General features: G+C 40.6%; 1 long non-coding RNA gene across 1 annotated transcript; it reads left to right on the top strand.

Moving 5' to 3' along the window:
- Positions 1-183: 183 nt before the first annotated feature.
- Positions 184-12,081, top strand: LOC133390865 (uncharacterized). Its single transcript, XR_009764479.1, has 3 exons — positions 184-231; positions 7,364-7,477; positions 11,661-12,081. It is a non-coding gene; the product is annotated as an uncharacterized LOC133390865 (long non-coding RNA).
- Positions 12,082-12,384: the final 303 nt, after the last annotated feature.

Genomic DNA, 12,384 nt, shown 5'->3' on the forward strand with positions numbered 1-12,384 from the left:
TGTTGTGATTGTTGGAGACTGGAATTTGTCAGAATTGTCTGTGAAAGAAGGTCTTCCAGCAGCTCGGACGGAGCGAGGATTTCTAGCTAGCTCAGCTGAATAAGTGACCCGTTTTTTTTTCTTTAAAGAAAAACGGACTAACAGGCAAGCATTCTCCTGTCTACGCTTATTACTTTCTTATCTATACAGCTAAAGAGATTTGTCAAAGAACCAGCAATTAAGAAAACCTGGGTGAGTCAAAACTTTCCTTCTCTTTTACTCACGGAACTAAGGGGGAAGAAAATAAAAATAGCCTATCTTTTTTTTATTGCAAAAAGCTGACATGGAAAATAGCATTATAAAGATTACAACGGATGAGGGGTTTCTGATTGGAAGAGAAAAGAAAAATCTTTTTGATTTATAAGACTTTTGTGTAATATATGTCTGGGACTATTTTTTCTGATCTACTTTTTTTTTGACGAATCTGCTCATTCTTTCTGCTACTAGTTAATTGGATGCTGTGAACTAAAGCTGTTTTTGCACTTCTGGGCATATAAGAGATAAGGGCTGTCTAGAGTGTGACGCCAGTTGGTTTGAAAGATTAACTCCTTTGTAACTGGATAAAGAAATAAACTGCTCTTTGCTTGGGACATTGAAAATTGAAGGAGTTTTGTTCCTTTGGCTTTAAGAATGACAATTAAGAAGATCATGGATGTACAAGAAGGGACTTTATCTTTAGACATGTTTCAGAAAATAATGAATGGGATTAAGTCAATAAAACAAGAACTGAGAAATAATAGTCAAGCGTTGAGAATTGAATTTGACGAAATGAGACAGGAGCTGAAAGAAATTCAGGATTCTATGAGAAAGGAGAATAAAGATAGATCTGGAAAACCAAAAAAGGATGAAAGAAAAATTAAAGGCAAGGTTCAAACTATGGAGATTGGATTAAATATGGACATGGAAAAAGATTTGGATTTCCTGGCTCTGATGGATCCTGGAGATAAATATTACGGTTTGGAACTCAGCGCTGTCCCTGAAGGAATTGAAGAGATTGGAGATAAAGATATTATCGGTTCAAAAAAATTCCTGGACTGGAAGGATTTGATGGAACTTGAAATGGAGAAAGTTAACAGAATTAATCCCTGTTTTGTGTCAATGGAAAAATCTTCAAGAGATGTGCTAGTGTATCATGTAAAAAAGAGGAACAGAGATGCGGCTTTGCAACAATACTTCAGTGATACGTTCGGAATTGATGGCAAGAAAATATCTGTGATAAGGAAATTCCTATCAGACTCTTATTATATGACTATGACAGCAAGATTATTGGGTGCGTAAAGATGGAAGATGGAACCAATACGGATAATGGAAGAAGAGCAATTTGAAATTACTGGACTTAGTAGACTTGATGAGTTGGATTAATTGACATGTTTATCTAGAAAAAAAAATGATGGACATATATCTCAAGGATTGGAAACTTCTCTTTGACTTTTTGTGGAAGAATAAAATGATATGATGTTAATGAGATTTGAAACCAATTAAGATAACCGCTGGAGGAAGGTGATTTTATAATCTATTAAGAGACAGGCTTGTTATATATTATAGATTTATAGCTGAACTACGACAAATCGGAAGTCAATATTTTTATTTTTTTTATATTTTTTTATTGTATTAGTTATTGATTTGTATTTTTTCTTTTTGTATTGTTTTGGTTTTGAAAATTTGAATAAAAATTAATTGGGGGGAAAAAAAGAAGTCGGTCCCGTTGAATTCAGGGAGACTTGCTCCTAGTAATTAATGTGTATAGGACTTCAGCGAGCCTAAGGGTGCAACCCAGAGCCTTGAGATATTGAAAGGCTGGAAACAGAATGTTCATTTGAGGCCTCTCCTTCCTCCTCACAGCAGCTGGTGTCACTCATTTCCCTCAGCTGGAAAAAAAAGTAACTATGTATATGATACTTTTTAAAAAGCTATATTTGATATCAGAATGTGAAGATTTTATGAGTAAAGAAAATATTTACATACAGTGACAAACTACATTCAGAGTATTTTAAAAGTTGTATCATCTTTTCCCTCCTACTTTTCTTGTCAGCAAATTCAGAGATGAGATTATCAAAATATATTTCTCTCAGAAGATCCCATTCTATGGATAGAACAGATAATGACGACTCTTGAATGCAGCACTGTGGAATGTAACTTTATTTTTTTAATAAAGGCTAATTTGGAAAATGCCCTTTCTCCTTCACAATTCGAAATTGGCAGAGTAAGATAAAGGAGAGCTATAGTGGCATTTGGAAAAGCTTCAGCCAAGTCCTTACTGTAAATATAATAATAAAAAAGTCTCACTATGGCTGGGCTGCTATTGTTAGCACTGGCTGTGGCTACAACCATCATGCTCATGTTGTCATGACAAAAGGTTTTGTGTTTTTTTCCCCATTAGGTTTATAGAGCTGAAGTTAGTGGGATTGTGAAAGAAAAGAGTTGGCAACAATGCAGCAATGCCAGTGTTGATGCGCCCCCTTCATATGTGAGGCCTGGAGCAATTGCCTTTTGTGCCCCCCCTTAAAATGGCCCTAGTACAGTCCAAAGCCCCTTTGTGAGGGGCTGCAGGTGTATGTGCATGGATTGGGCAGAAGTGTCCCTATAGCCAGCTCTGCCGGCCTCTATCTATGCCAGCATCACTCCACCGGTCTGAAGCTCCCCCTTCCACTTGCTGAATGGGTAGGTGGGCAGAAGTGCCATTACTAGGGTCCCTGGTGGCGGCAGCCAGTGAAATCCCTGAAGCAGGGCATTCTGTGGGTGGGGAGGTGCTGAGCCGCCTGTGATATGTTGGATCCCAAGCCAGCCCCACCACATTCATATGATGGCATCAGGCCTGATTGCTGTGCTAGTTCCATGCTAGTGCAGCGACTTGCCTGCCCCCCACCTTCTGCTCCAGCCAGTGCAAGGCAGTGCTGCAAATGCCACAGTGGCTCTGACACTCCATTAAGCCAGGATTTAGATCGCACCCTTCATTTGATTACTGTGTACTACTTTCCAAGAGCACAGAGCAGATAGTGGCAGTTAAAAGTAATTTAAAAAAAATAAAAACAGAAAATCCAATTCACACAGACATATAGAAATATTAAACCCCGGCTTTAGTAGGCTGGCCATTGGCCCTATTTTAAAGTGGACAGTCCTCCATTTGAAGGAACATCAGAGGTGTTTGAAGTCCTCTGTTTCAAGGGTTGTTTGCTCCAAGTCCAGTTTAAAGATGAGTCATAAAAAGCAGTAGGGGACATATAGGGTGTGCAGTGCACAAGGACCCACAGGCTCTAGGAGTCTGATCAAACCCAGAATTCTTATTAAATTATCATATACAATAATTTAATTGTACACAGAGCTTCAGCAAAAAAGAATGACTACAGTTCCTCTGCAGTTTGATGAACTGTTCAGCAACTCACAGATCCTGAGAAGTGATTTCAGATAAATGTATTTAATGCCAGAATCGACATAATGATTTCACAGTCGGGAGTGTTGGTTTAACGGTGTGGAATCCATTGGAGAAAGCTTTCAGTTTCTATCACCTCAATATCTGATTTTGGATATCGCTACTGTATGTTTTTTGCTTATTTATCTGTTACATTTATATCCTACCTTTCCTCCAAGGAATACAAAATGACATACTGTACGTGGTTCTCTTCCTCTCAGTTTTATCCTCCCAACAATCCTATGTGGTAGGTTAAGCTGAGAGACATTGACTGGCCAAAGGTAACCCAGTAAGCTTCCTGGTGAGTAGGGATTTGAACACTGGTCTCCCAAGTGTTAGGCTGTGTACACACTGACCCATTTATGGCAAAAAATGTAGTTTTTCTCAGTTCAGAATCGTCTATGCTCATCTTCAGCATGTTGCTTTAAAACTAGATTGATTCTAGATCCTGCCGTCCAAATGGGGTGTGTGTGTGGTTACTTGATACGCATTTGAAAACCCTCCCCTTAATTAGGATTATCCATGCCTTTTCCCCCCTGCACATGCCCCAGATAAATGAATGAAGTGGAGATTGCAGTCTTGGTATATGCCCACCCACAACAGCATTGGGCAGGTATGCATACCCCCCCCCCCATTGCTGGAAATATTTTAATCTGTTTTCAAATGCCTGTACAGTCGAAGGTAGTATGCTTCTGAATACGAGTTGCTGGAAACTGCAGAAGGGGAGAGGGCTCCTTTGCCGAGGTTCTGCTTGCAGGTTTCCCACAGGCATCTAGCTGACTACTGTGAGAACAGGATGCTGGACTAGATGGGCCAATGGCCTTATCCAGCAGAGCTCTTCTTATGTTCTTATGACAATTAATCTGCAATGAGTTTTTATTTTCAGAATGACACCAGTTCCTCAAGAAGCACTTTTCAGGGGCAAACATATACAGTAGATCTAGATTGGTGTGGACGATGTAGAAACAACAAGTACTCAGGGCTCATTCACGCTGGAGCTGAACTCCATTTTCAGCCACTATGCTTATTCCAGCTCTCAGTATAGACTAGAATAATACAGCATTTCTCGTGAGTCACTGAAGCCATTGCATACTATGTTCTGTTTTGCATGTTGCAATTAGGAATAAAGTGTACAGAGATGCTTTCATAAGTACCATATCACCTTCATCTTGGGAATTTGATTCCATTTCAGTAACTTTCTCCTGTTTCTTGCTGCTATCAAAATGATGCCTTTTACACTCCCAAGCGTCAGAAAAGAGCAGCAGATAATGAACTGCTTTAATGAAAGTTTTCCAGGCGAGTCTCGCTTTGAGTTTAAAAGTATAATGCTTTTTATACCTTGCACGAAAAGTGTATTTTTGTTTACTTTTTTAAAAAAGTCCCTGATGGCCGCTCCCTATTCACATTATTAGATGTGGGTGAACAGTAATTTGACTTTGCTCAGCGCTTTTTGAAATATGTCAGAGCTGCCAGTTCACATTTGTACGAGCCAAGAAAAACTATCTGTGACAAAGAGCATAACAATGGCTTTTGAACTTCTGTTGGAGAGGAAGAACATTCATACTTCTATTTTGGCTTTTAACTATGGAAAGGCAATGCTTTTGATGTCCATTTTTCCTCCCGAAGATTTGAGTGAAAGTGCTTTCTCTGATGTTGCTCTCCTTTTCTCTTTCATCCTCCTGGAGCTGAAATTTCACACTGAAAGTTTAGAAAATGGTGGTAACAGGCCTGTGCACAGGATGAAGGAAGGAGAAAGGAGAGCAACAGGGGTGGGGGAAGACCAGGCTGACTGGCAAAGACCATGTTGATTTGTAGGGGCAGGGGAAAACTAAGCAGAACAGAGCAAGGATGGGGAAACGTTTTCAGCCTGAAGGCCATATTCCCTGTTAAGTGATCTTTTGGGACCACGTGCCTGTGGTGGGCAGGGCCAGCAGGCAGGGCAACCAATGTGAATTTTACCTTTTGTACAGTAGGCTAGTGTCTACACTCACTCACACCACTCAGGCAAAACACATTCAAGGAGGGCATGAAACAGGGCCGCTGAGGGATGTGGCCTATGGAGAGCCCCATGGGCCAGACAGAGAAGCTTGGGCCTGCATTTCACCTGTCTGAGGTTCCCCATCCTGGGATAGAGCATACTCAGGAAAAGACCCATAGCAGCCCATGCTGACAAAGGGTGCGCCCATACACCTGTTTTCCATGCTCCCACTTCAGTAATTGAGTGCTAATCTGGAAGTGATAGGAGCAGGGCAAAGTAAACATGCAACCAGAAACACTGCCTCGAGAAATGTACCTCTTTCTAGGCTCAACATGCAGTTCCTTCCACGAAGTCTTCCAGTACAATGCTGTACATGTCTGTTCAAAGGTCCCATTGCGTTCAGTGGGGTGTACTCCCAGGTATGTGGGTATAGGACTGCAGCATGTATGGGCCACAGTTGTTCTTTATCCTGCATTTATCACTGTCTGTGATAAGGACTGAGGGCCTGCGCAGGGATTATATGGCTTTTATGTAAACAAACAAGGGCAAATGTGTCCTGCATTAGATGTTTATCTTATCCCCATTAAATATCTCCATGGAGAAATTCCCATAATGTTATCTGAGACTCTCCTGGATTGTCTGCCAGCCAGTACATTACTATTCCAGCAAGTAAATCTGTATTCAGTATTGGGATCAGAAAAGCACATAAATTCCAGAGCCAGGAAATTTCTGCCAGATTCTCATAGACTTAAAACATAACACATCAAAGCCTATCTTGACTCTGTTCCTAACCCATAAAATCCTTTCTTGACTCATCTTTTTATTTTTTATATTCCAACCAAATAGGGTCAGACCCTTCCTTGACCAGCTGGGTTCTGTATGCTCTGCCTCCTAGCTATACCCAAAATCAGAGCTTGGAACATTACTTTTAAAAAGCAATAATTTTAAAAAGCAATAAAAGCAGTTACAATTACATGGACCAAAAAAGTAGTAATTACTGTTACAATTACAATTGCTCTGAAATGAATGAAACTTCCAAATAAATATGCTTAGTATCACAACCCACCAGCCATTATGGTGGCTCATGGATGGGAATTCAATAAACCTTCAGCCTCCATCCTCTCCCTCCAAGATTATCAAGCATCAGGGAGGGTGGCATACATGATTGGTGGGCATCATTCGGCTTGGTAAGTCACATGTACAGTCCTGATTTAAATTAAGAGACCTCAATTTATTGAGGATCTGAAGAAGTAATGTAGGAAATCACACTCCTTCTATTCTGAACATGGTGGTATACACACATTTTTGTTTGGCCATACCTTGTAAGGAGGCAGCTTTGTGATGTTTATATTTAGGGCCAACATGTGCCCTGCATTCTTCAGATCTTTAAAACACCAGTAGAAATGAGCTATTATGTACAATGTGAAGGGGCTCCAACTGTGGGTGAAAAATGTGTTAGTGTTCCTACTGGGTGTTAACTTTGAAAGCTAACTTGGAGTGACTTACAGTAATCTCCTCACAGTGGTTATTATTGTGAGCTTTGGGATAAACCTGAATGAGTGGTTGATTCTTCAGAAGAAGATCCCAGATAAAGAAATTCCCATGCTCATATTGCAAAAAGGGGTCATGCAAATATGTTTATGTTCTGCCTAAAGGTTGGATTGAAACAGAGTGGTGTATTCTGTCAGCTGCACTTCAGCTGAGCGCATTTCCCACTTTTTGCCCCCCTCCCTTCCGTACACTCACAAGCTGCAAATGGGGAGGGCTTCTTTTACTGCTCCACACTTGGCAGAGGCTTCCCTGCTTCTGTTTATAAAGGTCCAAGCAGTCACCAAGAGGAGAGAACATGCAATTGATTTAGTATATTACTTGCAGCAACTCTGGAGCGTTTCCTGGGGTTCTCAGTTGTCTATTCCTCTTTCACTGTGCAATCTCAGCATCACAAGTCAAGGACTTTCAGGTCACGGATTGACGGGCTCCTGACAGGCTTTTGGCTTTAAGGGAAGAGGTGCAAGAGCAATCCACCAAGAAAAAATGAATGTCTCCAGAAGGTAAGGGAAGCATGTTGGTAAAACTGATAGCAGAAGGAGAGTGTGTTGTTATACAGGGCTTGCCATCTTTAAGGACAAATGTTATGAATTATAGCGCTATATTTTATTTGCAACTACAGGAGTAGTGTGTTGAGAGAGAGCCACTAGGGGATTGGTGGCCAAATAATGAGGCTGCTGACAAGAGAGATGGAAAGTTCGGTCCATTTCGGATCTCTCCGTTTCTCATTTTTCCAATTTTAATTTCAGTTCTCCACATTTCTGCAGCAATTCATTATTTTTTGGGTTTTTTAATCCTCATGAAAATTCTCCAGCATTTTAGTGCGAATTTCTCCTAATAAACACATTTTTGTAGGCAGATTTGACTAATATACACATTTTTGCAAGCAATTTCATATCATCTAATGCATTTTTGTATGTTATTTTCACTCATATATTTATTTATATGCTTGCTTTCCCCTAACATATGCATTCTGGTAAACATTGTTTGATTGGCAAACTGCATTGCGAAGTTCAAATAACTGAATTTCAAAGGATGACCATGTTTTGGTTCTCAACTTGTTTTGGAAAGTGTGGATTTGATTGATTTGGCTTGAAATGTGAACGGAATCAAATTTCTCGCCCATCCCTAGCTGACAGTGGGGGCTTTGGAACAGTGCAGCAGAAGAAACTAAAAATGTCTTCACACAACACTAAAAAGGGCATTAATTAAGGAAAGGGATGTAGCTCACTGTGGCAGAGCATCTGCTTTGCATGCAGGAGGTCCCAGGTTAAATCCCCAGCATCTTCAGGTATGACTGGGGGAGACTTCCTGCCTGAAATCCTCACGAGCCACTGCCAGTCAGTGTCGACAGTATTAAACTAGATGTACCAGTGTCTGACTCAGTATGAGGTAGTGTCCTATGTTTCCGAGTTCCATAATTGGATCTTCTCTTTCTTTCAATTTTAGGAAGTAGCATTACTGTGGAGGGTAGATTAGAAGCATGTCTCTGGGGAGGAGGGTTAACTCTTTCTCCCAGCACCATTTTCCAGAAAGAAATCAGCCCCGAAGCTGGTATTTGTCTCTTTAGTGGAAACATACATGTAGGTAAACAGCCTTGAGCTTCTGTTGCACTATGTTGATAATGCAGGATGCAAAGTCAAAAAGAGTATTTTAAAATTGAGTGTACATTCTAGCCAACTGAGGTATTCAAATTACTGATAAAACAAATACCCAAATCCATTTTATCACCACTTGTGAAAATGCCATATGGATTCCATTCAGATGACTCTTATTTCAGAGACAATATAATGTCTGCTCAGATGAAAGTCTCATTGAGCCCAATGAGCCTTACTCCCAGGGAAGTCTGTTTAGGATTGCAATTTGGGAATACCTTTCCAATCCAATCATTTCCCAATTTCTGTAAGTCCAAATAAGTAGGGACTCAGCCCATACAGATCTGCTGACAGTTCACAAAGCACAAGCTGTGCACAGGCCACACTTGAGTGTGAGGTGATTAGTGTGAGGTTGTTAGAGAAGGTACTATTATTATTATTATTATTATTATTATTATTATTATTATTGATTTCTTGCCTGCGCTTCACCATAACGTCCCAGGGCAGGTTAGAATATTAAAAATACAATAGTAAAATCAGTTAAAACAATTGCAGTCCCCAAACCATTATCTCAGGTGCCAAAGGTCAGGATAAAAAAGTCCAGCATATGCTACATAATGAAGGTGCTGGCTGCATCTCTATGGGGAGGGACTTCCACAGCTTCAGGGCTGCCACACAATGTCCTCTGCTGCCACTCCTCAAACTTCTGAGGGTGGTGGAACTACCAAGAGAGCCCCCTCTACTGATTTTAACACCCAAAAAGATCTCGAGAGAAATAGAGCTTTCAGATATTTTTGGCCTAAGTTGTTTAGGGTTTTAAACACCAATGTGAGCATCTTGAATTGAGCCCAGAAACAAACTGGCAACCAATGCAGCTGTTTGAAAACTGGTTATATGAGTTCTAAGTGGAACCTGGGCTACTGCATTTGGACCAGTTGAAGTTTCCCAATCATCTGCAAAGACAGCCCCACATGCAGCCTGTTGCTATAATTCATTCTGGAAGTTACCAGAGCTTGAAGTGCAGCAGCCAAGCCATCTCTGTCCAAAAGGAGCTGTAGCTGGTAGCTGGAAATAGGCACTTCTAACCACCAAGGCCACCTGAGCCTCCAGTGATACAGTGGACATTATGATACTACCTGCAGTCCTGTTTGTGCACTACAAGTCCCCAATGGGAACCCGAGAAGTTAAGAACAGAAGAGCCTTGCTGGTTCATACCAAAGGTCTATCTAGTCCAGCATCTGGCTTCTCACAATGGCAAACAGAGGCCTGTGGGGAGCATGTGCAAAACTATTGTTGTGACTAACCATTCACCCAGCTGATTTCCAACTAGTACATTTGGAGATCAAAATGAACATTGCCAGGACAGGGTTGTAAATGCCCATTAATCTCTTTCTAAGACTCCAATACAGCCATTCAAATAAACAGAACTGTTCTTCAATCAATGGCCCAAATCCAAAGAAAGTTACAGTGCAATCCTAACCATGTCTACTCAGAGGTAAATCCTACTGAATGCAATGGGGCTTACTCCCAGGTAAATGGGGATAGAATGGCAGTCTATATCACACTAAAGTCCAATTGACATTAATGGGACATAAATCATAACTAATATTATCTTGCTTTCAATGTGGCTCTTGAAGAACTTTCTCAGGATTTGGGCCAGTGAGTTGTGGAATGCCACTTAAAAGTATTAATATGGCACAACAGGTTATTTATTATTATTTATATATTAAATATACATCCCGCCATTCCTCCCAGATATATATACATATATTTCTTAAAAACAATTCCAACACAGATGCAGACTGGGATATGGTTTCTACATAAAAGTCTTGTTGAAAGAGGAAGGTCTTCAATAGGCACCAAAAAGACAACAGACACGGCGCCTGTCTAATATTTTAGAGGAGGTTCCAAAGGGTAGGTGCCACAATCCTAAAGGTCCGCTTTCCATGTTGTGCGGAACAGACCTGCTGATAAGGTGGTATCTGCAGGAGGCCTTCACCTGCAGAGAGCAGCGATAGACTGCGTATATAAGGGGCAAGATGATCTCTCAGGTATCCTGGTCCCAAGCTGTATAGGGCTTTGTACACCAGCACCAGCACCTTGAACTTAGGTGATATACTACAGCATTGCTCATTTGTATCACAGACAGTAAAGCACAACTGAAGAGACAATATAACTGCATTTATTTGAACTGGCAGCTTGGGAGGGTGCGAGGGAGAATTCAAAATGTGTTTAATTAGATGTCTGGATAACTTGCAAGAGTATTTACATAAAATAATGCTGTCATGAGATTCCTTCAGGAACATGTAATGAACTTAGATAAATAGTAGTTATACTTTACTAAGATTTATAGCTTTTTCCAGTGTCTTTTTCTTTCTTTCTGTCCTATGGATAGAAAACAGGACTTAAACAACAATCCTGTGCACACTTATCTCAGTTGTAAGTTCTATTGAAGTCAGTGGGGTTGACTTTCAAGCAGACATGCTTAGGATTTGGTGGCACATTTCCTGTTTGCCACTTTCTTCAAATAACAGTGGAGTGTTGAGTGGGGGATGAGGACTGTTGATTTCTATGTAAAGAAATCAGTAACATTTGCCAAATTAGAAACAAACCAAAAAGGTACATTCCCTGATTGGATGTGGCAAACATTCCATATTTCTTGTTATGGAGATTTCCCTGTTCCCTTTGAGAAGCTGATTGCCAAAAGGTGGATCACCAGCATGGTGCCCACAAGCCTTCCCTGGAGCCTAAAGGGTCCCTCTCTCCTTTCCCCCAATTCCCCACTGAAACTGGACTTGAAAGAAGCAAGAGTTAATGTTCTTTCCCCAGCTACAATCTGCAGGGAGATCACCCCCTCCCCCAATTAAACTTGACAGAAAAGCTAAAACTTTTTTCAAGCCTAATTGCTGGCAGAAGAGAGAGAGAGCGTGCACACACGTGCATGTAATTGCAGTCTATGCATGGTGCCCATTATAGTTTCTCTGGTTTGCAAATGTGCCCATGTGGGCTGAGAAAGTTTGGCAAGTCCTGTAAAACAATGCCTTAAACCTTAGGAGGGATAAATCCCAGTCTTCCTTTTTTCTTTTGGCAGAATACACTGTCTTCGTGCTCACAGGCCGAAACCTTCTGTAAGCATTGGGGACAACATGCAGAATTCTTGTGGATGCAAACAATGGTGTGGAAATGAGCAAACTACGGTCCACACGCTGTATACACTTATTGCCATGGTTATCCTAATTGCAATATGGGGGGTATGGGCCAGGAAAGATTTCTAAGCATGCTAAAAGAAATACTTTCAGTATCAAAACTCAAGAGTTCAGAGAGACCTTTTGAGAACAAGAAGGACAAAACCCTCAGCGTATACATACGGGAACTCTTGAATTGAAGAATGGAAGTACTTTCGCCAATGGATGCAAAGTATCTCTCTCTCTCTTTGGCGATGCACAGAATGCAACAACAAAAGAATGTGAAGTATTGATTATTTTGATACTACTTTGGATAAAGGTTATAATAATGCGGCACTGTAAACGTAAAGTATTTAAAATATAAAGATAAAATAAATATACATATTTTTAAAAAAGGCCGTGTCAGTGTTTTTGCTGCCCTTGATTTCTTCTTTAATACCTTTGTATTTCAGCTGCCCAGTTTCATAGTACCAAGTTTTGGACAGAGTCAGTCAGAAAGAGTGGACATGGTGGGAGTTAATCATACAGTTGGATTTCAGTAGACTGCTGTAATATCTAGTGAACCATTTACAACAATCCACAAAACAGGCAAATGGCAATGTGACCTTTCTATCTTCCTGCTACACATAG

This window comes from Rhineura floridana, chromosome 8 (genome assembly GCF_030035675.1).
Source record: "Rhineura floridana isolate rRhiFlo1 chromosome 8, rRhiFlo1.hap2, whole genome shotgun sequence".
Taxonomy (NCBI): domain Eukaryota; kingdom Metazoa; phylum Chordata; class Lepidosauria; order Squamata; family Rhineuridae; genus Rhineura; species Rhineura floridana.